Source organism: Pinus tabuliformis, chromosome 6, assembly GCF_031772625.1.
Source record: "Pinus tabuliformis cultivar Carrire ecotype Pingquan chromosome 6, CPIR1, whole genome shotgun sequence".
Lineage (NCBI taxonomy): Eukaryota > Viridiplantae > Streptophyta > Pinopsida > Pinales > Pinaceae > Pinus > Pinus tabuliformis.
This window is the reverse complement of record NC_142292.1, coordinates 1,174,775,884-1,174,790,568: the sequence shown is the minus strand read 5'-3', so window position 1 is coordinate 1,174,790,568 and position 14,685 is coordinate 1,174,775,884.

Here is a 14,685-nt window from a genome sequence, read left to right as displayed (position 1 = left end):
AACTGATGGTCTTCTAAGTCATTTGTGTCGTTGTGCAGGTCACGGGTTCAAGTCTTGTCTTAACCTGAGGGTCGTTCTTGCGGGCTGGGTGGTTCCTCCTAGTGGTTATAGTGGTAGTTGGTGGGATTCGACCCCATGTAACGCGAGTACGATACCACCGCCGTTGTCGATTCCACTAGATATAAAAAAAAGTAATACTTTAAAACAAAATTATAATTTATTCAATTTTATGATTTTTTTAAAATTGAACAATGCGAGTTGTATTATGAAGTGCCTATCAACATTTACCAACAATTTAATTTATATGGCCGAGTTAATAATCAACTATAACAATTCAATATAGCTACATATCAATGTAGATATCCATTTGTTTTTACACATGGTATATTATTAAAATAATCTAATTATTTAAATGGACAAATGGTAAAATTGACATATATAATTGGCTAATTAACATTTATCACCCTAGATTCACATGGTTCCAAATGTATAATTACATTTATTACTTCTGAGATTTTTTGTAGTGGGGATTGACAAAACTAAGATTCACTTGTGGATGTGTCAACTAATTTCAGTAACAATGAGTTGTTATATAATCACGTTCTCATATGCAATTTAAACATATACCAGTCTAGATCTCTCTAACTCTGGATCTATCATGTGCCAAGAAGCATAAAATCCATCAAGGTGCAACCTTTCCTCAAGTTAGACACTCCAAAAAGAATGTTTATAGTATATGTTTGTATATGTATATTTAATAGAACAAGAGTTACACATCACCCTTATACTAGGCTATAAAATGTGTCTCTTAATGCAACCACATACAATTAATTCTGTGAATTTTCTCGATGCAACCACATGCAATTAACTCTGTGAGTTTCTACTTTGTTAATTAGCCATGAATTTAATGGATAGTAATTATAATATTTATAGAAAAATTCACTAATAGTATCAGTGTGCTATATTATGAGGGCGAGTTGAGAATTTATAAAGCAAGGCAACTAATTTTATTATAGTAATTCATTTTATCCAGAAAAGCCATGTTCTTCCATAATAATGTAGATCTTATACATGTGAGGTTTTCACTTAACATTAGCTTGGAGTCCACATACAAACAAACACTAGATTTGGAATTATCTGATCGATCTAATCGCAGCCAAAGATTGGGCATCAAGAATAGCAAAGGAAATAGACTCGAAGACTATACTCAAATATAATGGTAGCGTTAACAAAAATGGTACTTCAACATATTGAAAAAGAAAACATATTGCGAGATGAGAGTCCATTACAAGTGCTTAGAATCTCGTAGAAAAAGTAAACAAAATTTTAACCAATTTGCATTGTAATCTCACGTTGAATCTACTTCAGTTTACGATCTTCAACATTTATAATTTGTTGGAGTTGCGATGTATCTATTTATCAAAAGGTTATAGCGAAGACGATGGAAAGTGGCCCCATCTCAACCTTCATTACTTTCTTTTTCTTTATATATATATAATTTGAAAAGGATTGGTACTTACAGTTTCGAGCTAGTATTAAAACCATATTTAATCTCATTGAAGACGATGTTTAACAACATTATTTTGAAACTTATTATATATATATATATATAAAAGATATTATATTACATTTATATTTATATATTAAAAGATATTAATTTCACTGAACACATTTTAACCACATTATTTTGAAACTTCGAGCTAGTATTAAAACCATATTTAATTTCACTGAACACGATGTTTAACCACATTATTTTGAAACTTAATATAAACTAAATCAAAATCTTAACTATTTCTAAATTAATTTTTTCATCCATTTGGTAATCCTCTGGATTCAAAATCAAAATCCTTGTTTATTTTCATATTGATAAATGGGTTTTCAAGGACAAATATAACAAGGTTTATCTTCTTGGAAGTTTTTGAGTTGGTGGCCTTAATAGTTGTTGGGACAGGGTCCCCTAGGTCAATTTGGTTAAAATATTGTAAGTCTCTGCATTTTGAGGAGCAAAGTGCGAGTAGCGCAGGTCAAATAGGAGTCAAGGGGTTTTAGGAAGGTCAAAACCCCTTATATTTTGGTATTGTTTTGAGCTCCGCCCATGGTTGGTAGACCATGGTATTGTAATAGTGAAGGATATATAAAGAGATGTTTTAGCAAGTCTAATGCAATGAATTACTTCACGATGATATGATTTTGGGTTTGTAATTGTAGATCATTCTGTGTTTTGGGCAAAGGGGAAGGCTCGTGTAGCTGAGTGTGCAGAGTCCTTGGTAAGTCCACAGCTGAGTGTGCGGGCCCTTGCAGTTGTGTGCATAGGGTCTGGAAAAGTTGTAAAGGAATATCTAAAGCAATAGAAATATATTTGAAACAACATTGTGTCTATTTTTATGCACTGTGTATTTTCTGTATTTGCGCACAACTGAATGATATTTATCTGTATTTTATTTTAATTACTCCGCGAAGATCTGGATCAACTGTTAAATGTTGTTTTATGCATGATTAGATAGTTACATGAAGCTTATAACTTTCTTTAACTAGAAACCATCTAAGTCTCATGAATAAGGGTTCGCAAAGGTCAGATCTAAACTAAAACTGCAGAAAGCACCTTAAACCATATCACATAACCCTCTAGATGCATAAGCCAGGTTCTAGCATCCCCCAATATTGCCTCGGGTGAGACTACAACATGCCTTACGCGGGTTGTTGCCGAAAGGGCCAATAGCGTAGGGTTTTATTGGTTAGCGCAACTAACTCTGACCCTGGGTCTAAGCCCCCTCAAGACAACAAATGGTTCCGTTGCTAGGACTGATATCTATCTGAGGGATGTGTGATGTGGCATAAGTGGATATCGACTAAGAAGGAAATCAAAAAGTGGATAGATCAGAAGCTGCATGAGTTTGTAGGTCAGGAGAATATGAATCCATGCTTATCAAAAGAAAAGTGGTTACAAAGGTATCTTTACATAAAAGTGCACACATTTTTCTTTTCATCGTTCCCCTATGAGTTGTACGAGTGGCTGTCCAAATTAGCGGATATCGAACCTACTCATAACTGCGATGATTCTATTGTGTGGACTCCAGAACTTGTCAAACGCCTTGAAAGATATGATTATAAGGTTGCGAGGGCTATTGATTATTGGATTGATAGTATCTTGGGTGGTTTCATCATTGAATTTGCAATAGATACATCTGTGTCTTATAGCGAAGCCGAACGACGATTCTTCAAGGGTTTGAGAGGTAAGTACCTGAAATCACTAAAAACATGGATTAAAATGATTTTGTGCGAAAAGAAGGTTATGCCTTTACCTTAATGTTTAAAAGGGGTCCAACTGGATTTATGCGAAGTGGAAAGTGATTCAAAGTAGATCAAGACAAATTTGTCAAAAGTGAATACAATCCCTTATTGGGAGAGTCTGAAAGTGAAGAAGAGCGAAGTAGCCCTAGTATGCCTAGAGGCGCAACAAAGACTATAGATCAGGGTACTTATGGAATTCAACATCCAATGACTCCATCTCCATCTTTTCCTCCACCTCATACACCTACACCTCGACCTCGACTTCCACCTCCGCTATTCAGTATGGAAAATATGATAAGAATTCCTATATTCAGGGGTCAGGGATCAAAGGATCTTGAATAGTTTTGGTTTGTCGCAAAAGCTGTGTGGAGAACACAACAAATCAATGATGATGATATAAAGAAAGAACAATTGGTTACAACGCTACAAGACAGGGCATTCACCCGGTATATGAGATACAACACGACTTACCGAGCTGCTTCATTGGCTAATACAAAGGATGTGTTGAACGCGAAATTTACGAAAACGAAGTCGAAAACTCAGTGTGTAACTCATATCAAGGAGATTAAGAAAAAGGTTAATGAATCTATGTGGTATATAGATTAGCAACTGAAGTTTTTACTAAGTCAAGCTAACCTTCAGATCTCAAATGAACAACATAGGGACTGTTACATAGCTTTGCTATTACCTCACTTAAGATTACCATTATCTTAGCAGAAGATTGGGTCTCAGGTTGAAGCATTGGAAATCTTGATGAAGCTAGAAGCTTTGCTGATCTAGGATACAAATGTAGGATTTCAGTAGATCCAGGTGCAGTTAGCAAGCCTACATATGGAGTTGCAGGATCTAAAGAAGAGAAAGGAGGTTAAGTCAGAGACACATTCTGAGATTTGGTGCACAAAATGCAAGGCTGAAGGTCATCATAAGGACCAATTCCATGTATTATGGGATTATATGACTACGGGAGGTCCTTACCCGCTAAAACCAGAATCTTCCGTTGGATCAAGCATTGGTGCAAGTACCCGGTGTAATATTTTCCAAGTTTCAGGACAACATTCAACCGATAATTTCTCCTTATTACAGAAGTTTATATAGTCTCAAAAGAAAATTTTTTGTAAATTTTGTAAATTAGTTAGTCACAATGAGAGGAATTGTTGAAGCTATGAACTAATGATGGAAAAAAATTGTTGTATAGGATGCAGGTTGAAAATCACGCCCAAAACAACCAAGGCTCACCTACAGCTCGAGGATTATTTCAAGGACGGGGAAGAGGACGAGGAGGAGCTTGAAGAGGTCAAGGCTAGATAATTTGTTACAAATGCAGAGAACTAGGACACTTTGCACACGACTGTCAGAATACAACACACCCTTCATGTTAGTACTACTGTTAGTTTGGTCATGTTAGAAAATTACCCAATCCTGATAATGAAGAGGCAAGAAAAGAATACCCAACAACCAACACAAAATATTCAAATGATGAGATCCAATTTGCACAAAGATGATCCTAGTGTCAACATAGTCACGCAAAGCGGTGTATCCACTAGTGAAGACAAGTTTGAAGGCAAACAACCAAAATCAGAGTCATGGTTCTGAAAAGCTGGCAAAAAGAATGTTGGGTTTGATTTACATAAAGAGAAAGAGACATTCATGGAGGCAAGAAATAATTTTATGAGTCCAGGTGCTTCTACATCTTAGAACCTGATGCTGATAGCCTCGCGAAAGGAGAAACCTGAAGATGCTACTGCAACCCAAGATTCAGATCCTATAATGTTGAAATCATTTCTACAGACCTGCATGAAGTTACTATGGGATCAAAAGGCAATAGAGGGACTGCAAGAGCTGATAGATAACTATGTTAGCAAGGATAAGCTGTCACCAAGACAGTACGCAGTCAATAAGGTAAACGAAAGCAAGAAAAGAACCAGTAGGGAGATGTAGCTGACTGTGCATATCAGTGATTTCGAAATGGATCAGGTAATCCTAGACTTGGGCTCCGATGCTAATGTACTATTGAAGCAGACTTGGGAACGTATGGGAAAGCCTAAGTTACAATGGTCACCAATTTAGCTGTGCATGGTGAATCAATAGAAGATAATTCCAATGGGGTGCCTACATGGAGTAACTGTAGATATTGAAGGTGCAAGAGAAGTGGTTGATTTCAAATTTATTGAGATCATTGATGATAGTAATCCATACCCAGTGTTTCTCAGGATTGATTGGGCTTTTGACATGAATGCAATCATTAACTTAAAGAAGCGAAGCATGGTATTTGAGAAAAATGAAATTCGAGTAATTGTCCCACTAGATCCATCAGAAGGCACGCAGTACATAGAACTGAAACGTGATTATTATGAAGATGATGACATCGAGCACATCTATAAGTTAACCACATGGAATGAAGATTGAATCAATCCTACTACGGATGTAAGGATCAATTGGGAGAAGGAAAACTCTTGCCAATTAGACTCAAATGAAGAGTTAGAAAATTGGCAGAATCGGTTGCATGAGGTCTCTATGCTATGATGTAATCGACTTACTAAATCGTTATGTTGTGTACCTACTGAGGTACGTAAGTTACCCTATTATGATAGTTTTGGTGATGTCAATATATTTCTTGAACATTTCGAAAGGGGTGTACCATAGCAACATCGGTTCCAGGCCTTAGATAAAAGATGGCGGGGTACGCACAGGGATACTTTTGATGATTGGAAGGAATATCGTCGAATGGTGCGATTAAGATTTGGACAAGCGAACACCTGAATCACTAAAAAATACACAGGGAAGGATGATCCGCGTGAACATTCGACACAATGGACTAAGGAGTGGGGTGAAATACCTCGACCTGAGTGGGTACATATCTTTGTTCATACCCTGGATGTTATCCCAAAGAACTGGTATTTAGAAATAGAGCTGTGACATGGGACCGCTGACTGGTATGAGATGAAAGAAAGTTTTTTGCTCACGTTCAGTTTTGAAGATGGGTTCACATGCATTGATGAAGCGCTTCAGGAGATTAAGGCAACAATATTCCGAACACCTACTGAACCTATCACGTGGGTACAGTCTGACTAGAGTACGCAACTACAACATGCTTTAGGATGTTACGATGTTAAAATGGAAGAAGATGATCAGAATTCGAGGAACATTAATATCCTTGAATCAGAGGGACAATGCGAAATTGGGGAACCTAGTGTGAATATCCTTGATATTTCACAACCGGTGCGCACAAAGCAGGTGAACATTGGTTCAAAGTCAAAACCAAAATTCGTGAACATTGGTTCAAAGTCAGAACCAAAATTTACGAACATTTGTGACTATTGGGATGAAGATATAGTAGATAAGGTAGCGGAACTGCTACATGAATATCATGACTTATTTCCAACCAAGTTTTCTAGCTTGAAGGGGATAGTAGGAGATTTGGGAGTTATGAAGATCAATTTAAAACCCTATGCAAAGCCCATTAAGCAACACCCATATCGGTTGAACCCCAAATACAAGGAAAAGGTACGAGAGGAACTCGATAAAATGGTCGCAGCTGGAATAATCGAGCTTATAGAGGAATCTGAGTGGGTTAGTCCCATGGTGGTCCAAGAGAAGAAAACAAAGGGAGATATCAGGATTTGCGTGGATCTGTGGAAGCTAAACGACGCATGTGTCTGTGATCCATTCTCTACGCTGTTTACAGATGAAGTTCTCGAGAATGTTGGCGGATAGGAAGCTTACTCATTTATGGATGGATTCTCAGGATACCACCAAATTAAATTTTCACTATAGGATAGAAGCAAGACTACCTTTGCTATCAAATGGGGGTCGTTCTAGGATACAATTACGTATTTCGGATTAAAAAATTGCCCTGCAATTATCTCTAGGGTGCTTGTTGCAACATTTAAGGAGTTCTTTCATAAATTTTTGGAGGTTTACTTTGACGTTTGGACAGTGTTTGGGCTGGTCAAGAAGCATGTCTCTAGTCTCCACTTAATGTTGGATACCTGTAGGAAGTACCAGATCTCTCTGAACTTGAGAAGTGCATTTTTTGTGTACCTTATAGAATATTGTTACGCCATGTTGTCTGTAAGCAGGGATTGATGGTAGACTCTGCGAAGATTGCTGTCATTATCAATATAGATCCCCCTAGGAATGTAAAGAAGCTACGTGCAACATTGGGTCATACTGGGTACTATAGGAAGTTTATTAAGGCCTATGCACAGATCATTGCACCCATGGAGAAGCTGTTAAAGAAGGATGTTACATTTTGTTGGGATGACAATTGTCAGAAAATCTTAGATACTCTGAAGGAGAAGATGGTTACGATGCCAATCCTAGTATTCCTCGATTGGAAGAAGGAATTTCATGTGCATGTGGATGTGTCTTTCATAGAGTTGAGAGTTGTCTTAACACAACCATGGGAAGGAGATATCGATCACCCGATTGCCTTTGATAATTGGAAACTTCTAAGGTTGAAAGGAACTACTCAACCACAGAGTGCGAAGGTTTGGCTATGGTAGTGCACTACAAAAGTTCACGCATTATCTATTAGGTGCGCACTTTAATATGTACACGGACCAGTCTGATTTGAAGTACCTGGTCAATAAGTCTGTGCTGGGGGGGGAATCTGTAGGTTGTTGCTCCTTTTTCAAGAACATGATTTTGAATTCATAGTAAGCCAAGGAGATTGAATGCTGGATTAGACCACTTGTCGCGGATAAAAAATGGCGAAGAGCCTACATATATTGAGGAAGAATGACCTGATGCACAACTATTTGCTGTCAGGGTTGAGGACAAGCATTTTGTAGACATCATTCAGTTTTTATCTACTGGCATAGCTCCTGAGGTTATATGACACAACAAAAGAAGGAACTAGTTGTGAGGGTAGCCAATTCTTTTGTGATTGCAGGACAACTATATAAGATGGGGTCAGATGAAGTCCTACGCCAATATGTACTTGAATATGAAAGGCACAATATTCGAGCAGAAGCATATGGTGGTGTTGCCAGAGGACACTACGCAGGTAAGGCTACTGTGTAGAAGATCCTACATGGAGGACTATGGTGGCCAACAATACATAAAGATTCCAAGGAATACTGCATACGTTCAATGCGTGTCAAAGGACCGAGAGACCATCGCAAAGGGATGAAATTCCATTAAATCCACAGGTCACATTACAAGCATTTGATAAGTGGACGATTGACTTCATTGGACCTATTTAGCCACTAGGGAAAAAGATGTGAGCACGTTATATTATCACTACAACAAAGTACATAAATAGGTGGGCTGAGGCACATCATGTGAAGGATTTTGGTGCAAAAACTCTTGCAAAGTTCATATTTGAGTTTATTCTGTGAAGGTTTGGATGCCTAAAAATTTTGATGAGTGATAGAGGGTCACACTTCTTGAATGAGACAATCACAAATTTAACAGAGGAGTTCCAGATGTATCATCAGAAGAGTACACCATATCACCCCCAGCCGAATGACAATGTTGAAGCTTTCAACAATATCTTGGAGAATTCCCTCACAAAGGTATGCGACGTTAATAGGAATGATTGGGATGTGTGCATACTAGCAGTTCTATGGGCCTATAGGACTACTTGTAAGAATTTGACTGGGAAAACACCCATTCGATTAGTTTAAAGATAAAAAGAAGTAATATTGATGGAATCCATAGTGCCCAACCTAAGAATCACAACAATAACTAAGATGGCATATCGCGACATCATGGAGGAATGACTCACGTAGTTGATGATGTTAGAGGAAGATTTCTTTTTGGTTGGCTTTCATCAGCAGGTACAAAAAGCTAGAGAAAATGCATGGAACGAACGACACATCAACAGTGCACCTTCAAAAATGGAGATTTTGTAGTTACAATGTATGATAACAAGTTTACCAAGTTTATAGGGATGTTTCAGATGCACTATCTGGGACCATATATCATTAAGGAAATTTCAAATGGTGGCGCAGTTCATCTCCTAAATATGAATGGGGAAATATTTATGGGTAGGATTAATGGGAGCAGGCTGAAGGCTTATAGGGAAAATCCCACCCCTGTGCAATGACTACATGGACGAAGGAAATTTTTAGTGCTTCTGGCAGTTGAAAGAAAGTGCTGGACTATAAACTATGCTGCCAAGGAAAACAATTGTCGAAGAAGGAAGCTTGTATGATGTGTTGGAAGAGCGCGTATATGGAAGCTGCGATGAGGTAGCCGCGCCACAAGGAGGATTTCTGCACAGCCTACCCAGAAATTGACTGTTGAAATGGTTACAATTGATTTGACAACTATTTTTTGTTAAAATTAGCGGGGGAAGCGCATTTAAGGCACAAATATGGGAGTATCTGCCGCCAAAATCACATTTATGAGAAAGATTTAAGAGGGATTTTTTTTTTTTTATAATTCAAATTGAGTTATAAATATTGCATCCTGCTTCACAGTTGGCCACTTTTCTTCTTGAGAAGTTGTTATGTGTGGTTGCGCTTAACGAGCCGAGTGTATCTTTGTATGTCCAATTACCTGAGTTGGGCAGAAGTTGAGCAATAATTCTTGAAGAGAAGGGTAGGAAATATCATGATTGCAACACCACCAGTGTCTGCTACAACAACCAGGTCGCTGAGGCCAAAACCTACTGCCTCTGCGACAGGAGAGAAAAAACAAAAAAGCCAGAGTAGGCCTGGGTTTGGAAATCTCTGCAAAAAATCCCAATTGAGCATAGAAATAAGGGTCATATGGATAAAAAAAAGCAACTTATGGAACCCCGGGACCTAGATGAAGAAGAGTTGACTATGGGGATTGAAAATATCAACTCGGAGGGTGTAGAGCCAATTTATCGACTGCCGCCGTATATACCCCTAAGGAAACCAACTGCCAAAGTAACTAAGGACCTTGATTCGTTGAAATTCAAGGTATTTATGCCATTTCTGCCGGAGGAAGTATCTATTAAGGGTGACTTGTTGGCCCGAGTACCATTTTTGAAGATGGAGGATTGGGATTTGGGCGATCATGAGAAATTTCCACAATTAGAACCCAGTAAATACTTGAAATCAGTCTACTATGAGGAGGCGGGTGTCACAAGGCTTGAACTAATGAAGTGGGTGGCCGATATTGAGCACACAAGGTTTGTCAACATGTTGTATGTCCCACATTTTAGCTGCAACATTATTAATACCATTTGCATGCACTAGTTTTTGGTGCTGGTTCACGATGGGTGCCTCTGTCTGGGAGGGACCATCTCAATTGATGATATGTTGATCCACAATATCACAACGCTACCATATTAGGGTGTGAAACCTACAACAGATTTTGTGGGGAAGTCATAGGAGAAAAATCTCACGGATTAGGTGAAGAGTGACTTCAGGTTGGTGAAGAAGTTGTGAGGATACACCATCCGTTCTATCTTAGATGAAGTTGTATGGTTTGCTGCATGGATCTTGGAAGACAAAATAATGAGGATGTGTCATGCTGATGAAGTAATGACACTAGTGGTATCCTTCACTCCGGAATGCAGCCAAGGGGTCTAATTCAATTGGGAAAATTACCTCTGCCAAGAATTCTTGAATGATTGCCGCGAAGCCTAGGAGGAAGGAAAAGTGTTCCACTACGTGTGGCTAATATTATTGATCATGGTGATAGTTTGGAGGACACTAGAGGATTCCTAGTTCCTAATGACATATCCAGACTTGTGCTAGGCTGCAAAATTCACCTCGTTGTGGGAAACGAAGGAACTTGACTGTGTCATTGAAAACAAGATGTTCTATGTACTATTTGAATTAGAATTGTGTATGGTGATTAACCAGAAACCACGATTGTCGCCCACTCCGTTTAAAGAATACCGATGCATTGCATATTTTAAGGTTGATTTCCATCATGTATACATCCTCACGAGGTGTGATTTGACGAAGAAATGGATGTCATTGTTGTTTTTGGTCACCGAAGATTATATCACAGAGTTAGTCCTTAAATGGACGAATGACTGGATTCTTCCATAAATGTTTTCGAAGGTATCATGGGGACTAGTGCCGAAGGTGCAAAAGGCACTAGTAAATTGGCACAAAAGGAAAAGAAGAAGGTGACCGTCGATCTAGAGAAAAATACCATGCAGGAGATAGAGGGTGATCATGACAAAGAGCCACATACCGAAGAACTAGATCAAGGTATTGAAGATCCATTTGCAAACCTGGAGAATGGTGGTTCTCCTTTTATTCTTAAATGACAACAAAGTCAGGTGCAGGAGGCACACACAAGAAGCACAAGTCTGATAATACTGTTGGTGCAGAGGCCATGGTCCTCACTGAGGGGGACCTTAAGGATATTGGAGACAGTGTTCAGATTGTGATAGAAGAAATTTGGGGCCAAATTGAAGATCAATACCAATCCATTTTGTCAAAGGTCCAAGCGGACCTCACAGATTGCAGGTTCAGGCAAGCTAGCTTCAAGAGAGTGTGGTTCAAGAGAGACAGTCTCAAGTGAGTGTGTAGCCAATGAAATTAGGTAGTGTGTAGTCAGTCCTCACCTCAGAGCTCCGCGATCTACCCCTGCTTGATGGATCCTTATATTTGAACGAGGCCGTAGAATGAGAGAGTGCCCAAATGCCCAACGACATAAGTACCTCGCGACACTCCCCCTATCCACACTACATGAGATACACCAGGGTGTAGCAGATGAGATTAAGGTGCGAGAGAAATAGGATCTCATAGTGATCAAGGATGCACAGATCCCCAATCAACAAATGTGTGATGAAAAGAACATAGCTCTCCAGGACTGTGATGAGGCAGCTATAAGAAGGGCACAACTCAAGTAGGCCATTTCAAGAGTACGCATTGAGCTCCCCGAGCTCCAGATTTAGTTGGAGGCCTCTTCTGAAGACAAAGTGTAGCATCTCGCATATGTGTTTAGAGAATCAAAGGCATAAATGGATAAAGTTTGTTTCGATCTACAACTCCAAATTACTAAGCTTCAATTGAAGCTGCAACCCACCACACCACTGAAGATCAGAAAGCAGCGCGAGGCTGCCATTAGAACAGACAGGGCGAAACTCGATGCTACAGTCAAGGAGTGTAGGCAGTTGTTTAATGAAGCTCTAAAACTATGGGCTTCACTGCAGGAGGACCCACAAGTGAAGAGGATTGAAGTTTCCATTCAGGATAAGAATCTGCCATACGATGAGGTAAAGGAAACGACACATAACCTAGCCCCTGTGCAATGGTTCGCCCGATTGAAAGAGGGGACATCCTTGTAAGTACATGTTGAGGAGCCGTAGAAGAAGATGAAAATCATCACTGCACGAATGCAACCATGGGAGGAAGAAGTAGGACAACTCTCACAAACCATGGAAGGCACGCTTAAGAGTATGCAACAAACACAGCGAATCATCGACTTAGCAGCCGATGGGCCAACTATGGAAAATGTGGTGGAAGAAGTGCGGCAGACAATTTTCAATGCATGGAGGCTCTTCAACCATTAAAGTCTTCGTTCAACAGCCTGAAAGAAAATATCCAGAGCGTACCAGTGGAGTGACTCGAGGACGAGTCACATAATTTTGTTGGGGGCCTATTGGGACAGGGTCCCTTGGGTCAATTTTGTTAAAATATTGTAAGTCTCCACATTTTAAGGAGCAAAGCGCGAGTTACATAGGTGAAATAGGAGTCAAGGGGTTTTAGGAAGGTTAAAACCCCTTATATTTTGGTATAGTTTTGAGATCCTCCCATGGTTTGCAGAACATGGTATTGTAATAGTGAAGGATATATAAAGAGATGTCTAAGGAAGTCTAAGGAAAATAATTACTTCATGATGATATGAATGGCAGAAAGACCTTGATAAGTCTGCAACTGAGTGCGTGGGCCCCTGCAACTATGTATGCAGGGTCTAGAAAATTTGTAAAGGAAGATATGAAGTAATAGAAAGATATTTGAAACAAAAATATGTCTATTTTTATGCATTGTGTATTTTCTGTATATACGTGCAACTGAATGATATTTATTTGTATTTTATTTTAATTACTTCGAAAAGATCTGGATCAACTATTAGATGTTATTTATGCATGCTTATATAGTTACGTGAAGCTTATAACTTTCTTTAACTAGAAATCATCTAAGTCTCATGAATAAGGGTTCGCGAAGGTCAGATTTGAACTAAAACCATAGAAATCACCTTAAACCACATCACATAGCCGAATGGATGCAAAATCCTAGTTATAGCATCCCCTAATACTACCTCATGTGAGACTGCAGCCTGTGCTATGCAGGTTGTTGCTGAAAGGGATGATGTTGTAGGGTTTTTTTTGTTAGTGCAACTAACTCTAAACCTAGTTCCAGGCCCCCTTAGGCCAAAAATAGTAAATATTTCATGGTGTGCCATCACAAGGAAACAATTACACAACTTACAAAGAGGCTTGACTCTCTACAGTTGGATGTCCTTCAGCTAAAATTGAAGCACAATGAGCACACTACTTCCATTTATTGCTTGATGGAAAATCTCCAAGAGGTGAAAGTAAAAACATAGAAAATGAAGATGAAGTGTATGCACTTCGGAGGCAGATTGAATAGCTTCAAGCACAAGTCAACAATTTATCCCTCAACATGGATGACTCGGTCAATCTAAGTAATATGAATACAGTGAAGTGTCTAGATTTCAACAAACCTGCTCATGTATCAAGCAATTCTACTACCTCAAGTAATCAAAACAAACTCAACTACTCTAATGTAAATGAACCCACTTAAGACCTAAGTAGGTTCATTGTTGTGCAATATTATATCATAAATTTGTAACTTAATGTTGTGTAAATTCTGCTTTTTGATGAGGAAATTTTGTAAGATGTAAACCTATAAAATCCTTGTTTGTGTTGCTCAAAACCGTGTCCCTCAAGAAAATTTGAAATCCTTTTGGATATGAAGGAGAAATTTGAGTTTTTTCAATATATCTATGTAATTATTGATGTTCTTGCTGTGATCTATGCACAGGATTGAATATAATATAAAATTCTCATCCTGGCTTTAAAAAAAATGAAAAGAAGAAAAAAGAAAAGAAAAGAAAAACTTCTTCTGAATTGAATACTCTATATAATTGAAATTTCCAATATATATGATAAATAATATTTATTTTGTTAAGAATTATACAATATAAATTTTGGTTCTGATAAAACAAACATATATATATATATATATATATATATATAATATGTTGTATATATTCTCAAAGTAACAATACTGTATATTGCATAAGTTCAATGTATCAACTATTACATTACGTATAAAACAACAATATAGCATAAACACTTTATTGATTAACAATATTTTTCCCACATTAATAACATAATATAGTTATGTTGTAGCGGCTACAACCACCCTCCAAAATTTTGGCTCACATGCAAATTTCAGAGCTTACCTTGGATCCTGTGATCGATCA